Genomic DNA, 6,000 nt, shown 5'->3' with positions numbered 1-6,000 from the left:
CATTGGCTAGGATCCAGTAACAACTTGTTGTTACCGATGTGTGTGTGTGTGTGTGTGTGTGTGTGTGTGTGTGTGTAGGATTTGAACCCTGTCAGTACATATGAATTAATAGTGAATATGATGTGCATATGAACATTGCTGATATGAGGAATAAAGAAATGACTACAATTAAGATTGCTTACTCAAAAGGTATTAATATAGATGTTTTTCTGGAAGGCTCATTTCAGTCAGGTTTTTTTTTTTTAACATCTTTATTGGAGTATAATTGCTTTACAATGGTGTGTTAGTTTCTGCTTTATAACAAAGTGAATCAGTTATACATATACATATGTTCCCATATCTCTTCCCTCTTGCGTCTCCCTCCTTCCCACCCTCTCTATCCCACCCCTCTAGGTGGTCACAAAGCACCGAGCTGATCTCCCTGTGCTATGGGGCTGCTTCCCACTAGCTATCTATTTTACGTTTGGTAGTGTATATATGTCCATGCCACTCAGTCAGGTTTTAAAGGATGCAAGAAAAATACTTATTTCAAATGAATGCTGCTAATTATAAATGAATCTTTTCGCTAAAGCAAGACCAGCAGGACTTACACTTGGAAATACTTAGTGAGAATTAATAGAGTTATTATGTGCTTGAAACAATAATAAAAAGAGAGAGTTCTGGATTGCTAGAGAGAAAAAAGTAAAGTGCCAGGGTAAGAACCACCAGGGAAAGAGTATGATTCTGTCTGCTGAGCCTCCCGGTGGGCTCCAGGACCACTGTCTACTCAATTCTCTGGTAGCAAGTGCAGTGTGATTTCAGAGTGTGTGACAAAGGATGAATAGGTTGTCTTCTGCCACAGTAGGATACAATGCATGTGGAAGAAGAAAAATCTGGGTTAGTCTGAACTCCAATTACTTTAAAAAATAGCTTTATTGTCATATAATTCATGTACCATGAGATCTAACCATTCAAAAATGTACAATTCAGTTGTTGTTGTTGTTATAGTCACAGAAGTTGTGCAACCATCAGCACAATCTAATTTTAGAACGTTTTCATCACCCCAAAAGAAACCCCATACCCGTTAGCAGTCACCCCCTATCCCTACCCACAACCTCAGCCCGAGGTAATAGTCATCTACCTCTGTGTCTAGATTTGCCTGTTCTGGGCTCTTCCCATAAATGGACATAATGTGATTCTTTGTGTCTGGTTTCTTTCACTTAGCATAATGTTTTCAAGTTTCATCCATATATCAGTACTTTATTCTTTTCACTGAGGAACAATACATTCCATTATATGGATATACTGCATTTTGTTTTTCCATTTATCAGCTGATAGACGCTTGGGTTGTTTGCACTTTTTGGCTATGATGAATAATACTGCCGTGAACATTCATGTACAAGTTTTGGGTGCACTTCATTTCTCTTGCAGGTATACCTGGGAGTAGAAGGCTGGATCATGTGGTTTAACATTCTGAGGATATGCCCAAGTGTTTTCCAAAGTGGCTACACTATTTTACCTTCCCATCACCATTGTATGAGGGTTCCAGTTTCTCCATATCATTGCCATTACTTGTTATTGTGGTTTTTGACTATAGCCCACCTAGGGGGTATGAACTGGTATCTCACTGGGATTTTGATTTTCATTTCCCTGATGATTAATGATGCTGAACATGTTTTCATGTGCTTTTTGGCCATTTGTGTGTCTTCTTTGGAGAAATATCTACTCAAATCCTTTGCCCAGTTGTAAATGGGTTACATGTCTTGTTGAGTTGTAAGAGTTCTTTATATATTCAGGATACAATTCCCTTATCAGATTAATTTGCTAATATTTCCCTCATTCTGTGGGTTGTTTTTCCCTTTCTTGATAGTATCATTTGCAGCACAAATGATCTTAATTTTGGTGAAGTCCAATTTATCTAATTCTTCTTTTGTTGCTTGTGCTTTTGGTGTCATATCGAAGAAAGAACTGCCTAACCCTAGGTTGCAAAAATTCACTCATATTTTCTTTTAAGAGTTTTATGATTTTAGCTCTTACATTTATGTCCACGACCATTTTGAGTTAATTTTTGGGTATGGTGTGTGATAGGGGGCCCAAATTTATTCTTTTATTTGTAGGTATACAGTTGTCCAGCACTGTTTGTTGCAAAGTCTATCTTTCCCTCATTCAGTGATCTTGGTATCCTTGTGGAAATTCAATTGATAATAAATGTAAGGGCTTATTTCTGGACACTCAATTCTTTTTTATTGATCTATATATTTTCCTTATGCTAGTACCATGCTGTCTTGATTACTACAGCTTTACAGTAAATTTTGAAATCAGGAACTGTGAGACCTCTAGCTTTGTTCTTTCCATATGAACTTAAGGATCAACTTGTCAATTTCTGCAAAATGCTGGTGAGATTTTGATAGGAATTACATTGATTCTATGGATCAATTTGGGACAGTTGTCACCTTAGCAATATTTAGTCTTGTTATCCATGACCTTGGGGAGTCTTTCAGTTTATTTAGGTTTTTAATTTATTTCAATGTTTTGTTGTTTTCAGTACACAAGTCCTGTATTTTTTGGGTTAAATTTACTCCTAAGTATTTTATTCTTTTTGATTCTATTGTACATGAAATTACTTTCTCAATTTGATTTTTGGATTATTCATAGCTAGTGTATAGAAACATAATTGATATTTGCATGTTTATTTTTGTATCCTGAAATATTTCTGATATTTAGCTTTAATAGTTTATTAACTATGATAGTTTTTTAGTGGATCCTTAGGACCTTCTATATATAAGATGATGTCATCTGCAAATAAAGACAGTTTTACTTCTTCTTATCTGATCTAGATGCCCTTTATTTCTTTTTCTTGCCTTATTGCCTTGGCTAGAAACTCCCATACAATGTTGAATACAAGTGCAAGAGTGAACATCCTAGTCTTGTTCCTGATGTTAGGGGGAAAGCATTCAGTCCAATATGATATTAGCTGTGGGATTTTCAGAGATGCCCTTTAATGTGTTGAAGAAGTTCCCTTCTTTTTTTGGTCTGTGGAATTTTATTATCATGAAAAGATGTTGGATTGTGTTAAATATTTTCTACATCTGTTGAGGTAATCATAGATCAAAGCTTTTTCATTTATTTTATTAATATGGTGTATTATATTGATTGGTTTTTAGATTTTTTACCAAATTTGCATTTCTAGAACAAATCCCACTTGTTCATGGTGTATAATCCTATCTGTATGCTGGGTTCAATTTGCTAGTGTTTGTTAAGGATTTTTGTGTCTATATTCATGAAGAATGTAATTCTGTTGTTTTCTTGTGATATATTTGTGTGGTTTTGGTATCAACATAATGCTGGCTTTAGAGAAAAAGTTGGGATGTAGTCCCTCCTCTTACTTTTTTGGGAAGTTTGTGAAGAATTGGTATTAGTTCTTCTTTAAATGTTTGGTAGAATTCACCAGTTGAAGCCATCTGGCTATGGACTTTTCTTTGTGGGAAGTTTAAAAATTACTAATTCAATCTCTCTTCATGTTTTATGGGTCTATTCGTATTTGCCATTTCTTTATGAGTCAGGTTTTTCTTCAGGAATTTGTTTATTTTATCTAAGTTACTAAATGTATTAGCATATAGTTGTACATTGTGTTTCTTATACTCATTTTTACTTCTGTAAGGTCAGTAGTTACCTCCCCTCTTTCATTCTTGATTTTAGTAATTTGAGTCTTTTTGCTATTTTTCTTGGCCAGTCTAACTAATGTTTTGTCAGTTTTGTTCTTCATTTCAAACTTTTGGTTTCATTGACATTATTTTGTTTTTCTATTCTCTGTTTCATTTATTTTCACTATAACCTTTATTATTTCCCTCCTTCTTCTCTTGTTGATTGAGTTTGCTCTTCTTTTACTAGTTTCTTAAGTTAAGGTTAAGGTTAAGTTAGTGATTTGAAATCCTTCTTTTTTACTATAGGTGTTTAAAGCTGTAAATTTCATTTAAGTACTGCTTTAGCTGTATCCCATAAGTGTTGGTATATTGTGGTTTTATTTTCAGTAATCTCAAAATAGTTTCTAATTGCTCTTGTGTGTTCTACTTTGATCCATTGGTTATTTAGAAGTTGCCATTTATTGCACATATTTGTGAATTTATCAAATGTTCTTCTGTTACTGATTTCTACTTTAGTTCTATGTGGTTGGAGATAGTACTTTGTAAAACTTCAGTCCCTTTACATTTATTAAGGCTTGTTATATGGCCTACCATGTAGTCTATTCTGGAGAATCTTCCACATGTAATTGAGAATAATTTGTATTCTGCTATTATTATATAGAGTGTACTATAGATGTCTGTTAGGTTTAGTTAGTTTATACTGTTGTTCTAATCTTCTATTTTCTTGTTGACCTTCTGCTTAGTTATTCTATTCATATTGGCAGTGAAGAATTTAAGTCTCCAGTTATTATTTTTTAATTGTCTATGTCTCCCTTTAATATTGTCAGTTTTTGCTTCATGTATTTTGGGATTCTGATACTAGGTGCATATAGGTATATAATCATATATCTTTCTGATAAGTTGACACTTTTATCATTATAGATAACCTTCTTTGTCTCTAGTAATAATTTTTAATTTAAAGTCTATTTTATCTGTTACTAGTATAACTACTTCAGCTCTCTTTTAATTACTGTTTGCATGATATATAATTTTCTACCATTTTACTTTTAAGCTATCTGTGTGTTTAAATATAAAGGTGTCTCATAGAGAAACATAGAGTTGAATCATTTTTTGATTCCATTCTGTTAATCCTAGCATTTGATTAAAATTTTTATTCCATTTACGTTATTGTAGTTGCTAATGTCAGGATTTATTTACATCTGCCATTTTGCCATTTGTTTTCTATGTTTCCTGTCTTTGCTTCTCTATTCTTCCATCATTAACTTCCTTTGTGTTAAATAGATATTTTCTGGGTATCATCTTAATTCCCTTGTACATTCTTTCACTATATGGTTTTTAGTTATTTTCTCAGTGTTTGTCCTGGGGACTACAATTGCAGCTTAATTTAATATAATCTAGTTTGGATTGACACTAACTTACTTGCATCGGTAGACAGAAACTTTGCTCCAATATAGCTCCAGCCCTCCTCTCTCTTTTATTGTTTATTATTGTCATAGGAATTATATCTTTGTATATTACAAATCCATCAACACAGTTTTATAACTATTGCTTTAAAAGTTGTTTTTAAAATCAGATAGGAGAAGAAAAGAGGTATAAAAATGCATTTATGCTGTCTTTTATAAGTATATGGTTACCTTTACCAGTGCAATTATTTCTCCATATGGATTTGAACATAGGGCCTTTTCATTTCAGCCTGCAGGACTCCTTTTAGTATTTCTCATAGGGCAGTTCTATGAGTGATGAATTCTCTTAGATTTGTTTATCTGGTAATGTTTTCATTTTTTCTTTATTTTTGAAAGATAGGTTTACTGGGTATAGAGTTCTTGGTTGACTATATTTTTCTTTCAGCATTTTCAATATGTTGTCCCAGCATTTTCAATATGGTTTTCAGTGAGAAATCCACTGTTGATCTTACTGAGGTTCCTTTGTGTATGTGATGACACATTTTCTCTTGCTGCCTTCAAGATGCTCTTTGTTGTTGGATTTTAGCAATTTGACTATGATGTGTCTAGGTGTGAATCTCCTTGAGTTTATCTCACTTGGAGATAAGTTTGTTGAGCTTCTTGGATATGTAGGTTAATGTTTCCCATAAAATTGGGGTAATTCTGAGTCATTATTTCTTCAACTATTCTTTCTGCCCCTTTCTCTTTCTCTTCTCCATCTGTGACTCCCTCTATGTATATATCAGTATGATTGATGATGTTCCACAGTCTCTGAGGTTCTGTTTCTTTTTCTGCATCCATTTTTATTTCTGTTCCTCAAACTGGCTAATCTCAATTGATTTATCTTTGATTCACTTTCTTTCTTTTGATAGTTCAAATTTCTGATTTTAATAAATTTTTCATTTTACTTATTATACTTTTAAACTCCAGAATTT

This window comes from Orcinus orca, chromosome 14 (assembly GCF_937001465.1).
Source record: "Orcinus orca chromosome 14, mOrcOrc1.1, whole genome shotgun sequence".
NCBI classification, from domain to species: domain Eukaryota; kingdom Metazoa; phylum Chordata; class Mammalia; order Artiodactyla; family Delphinidae; genus Orcinus; species Orcinus orca.
Note: the sequence above shows the minus strand (reverse complement) of the source record.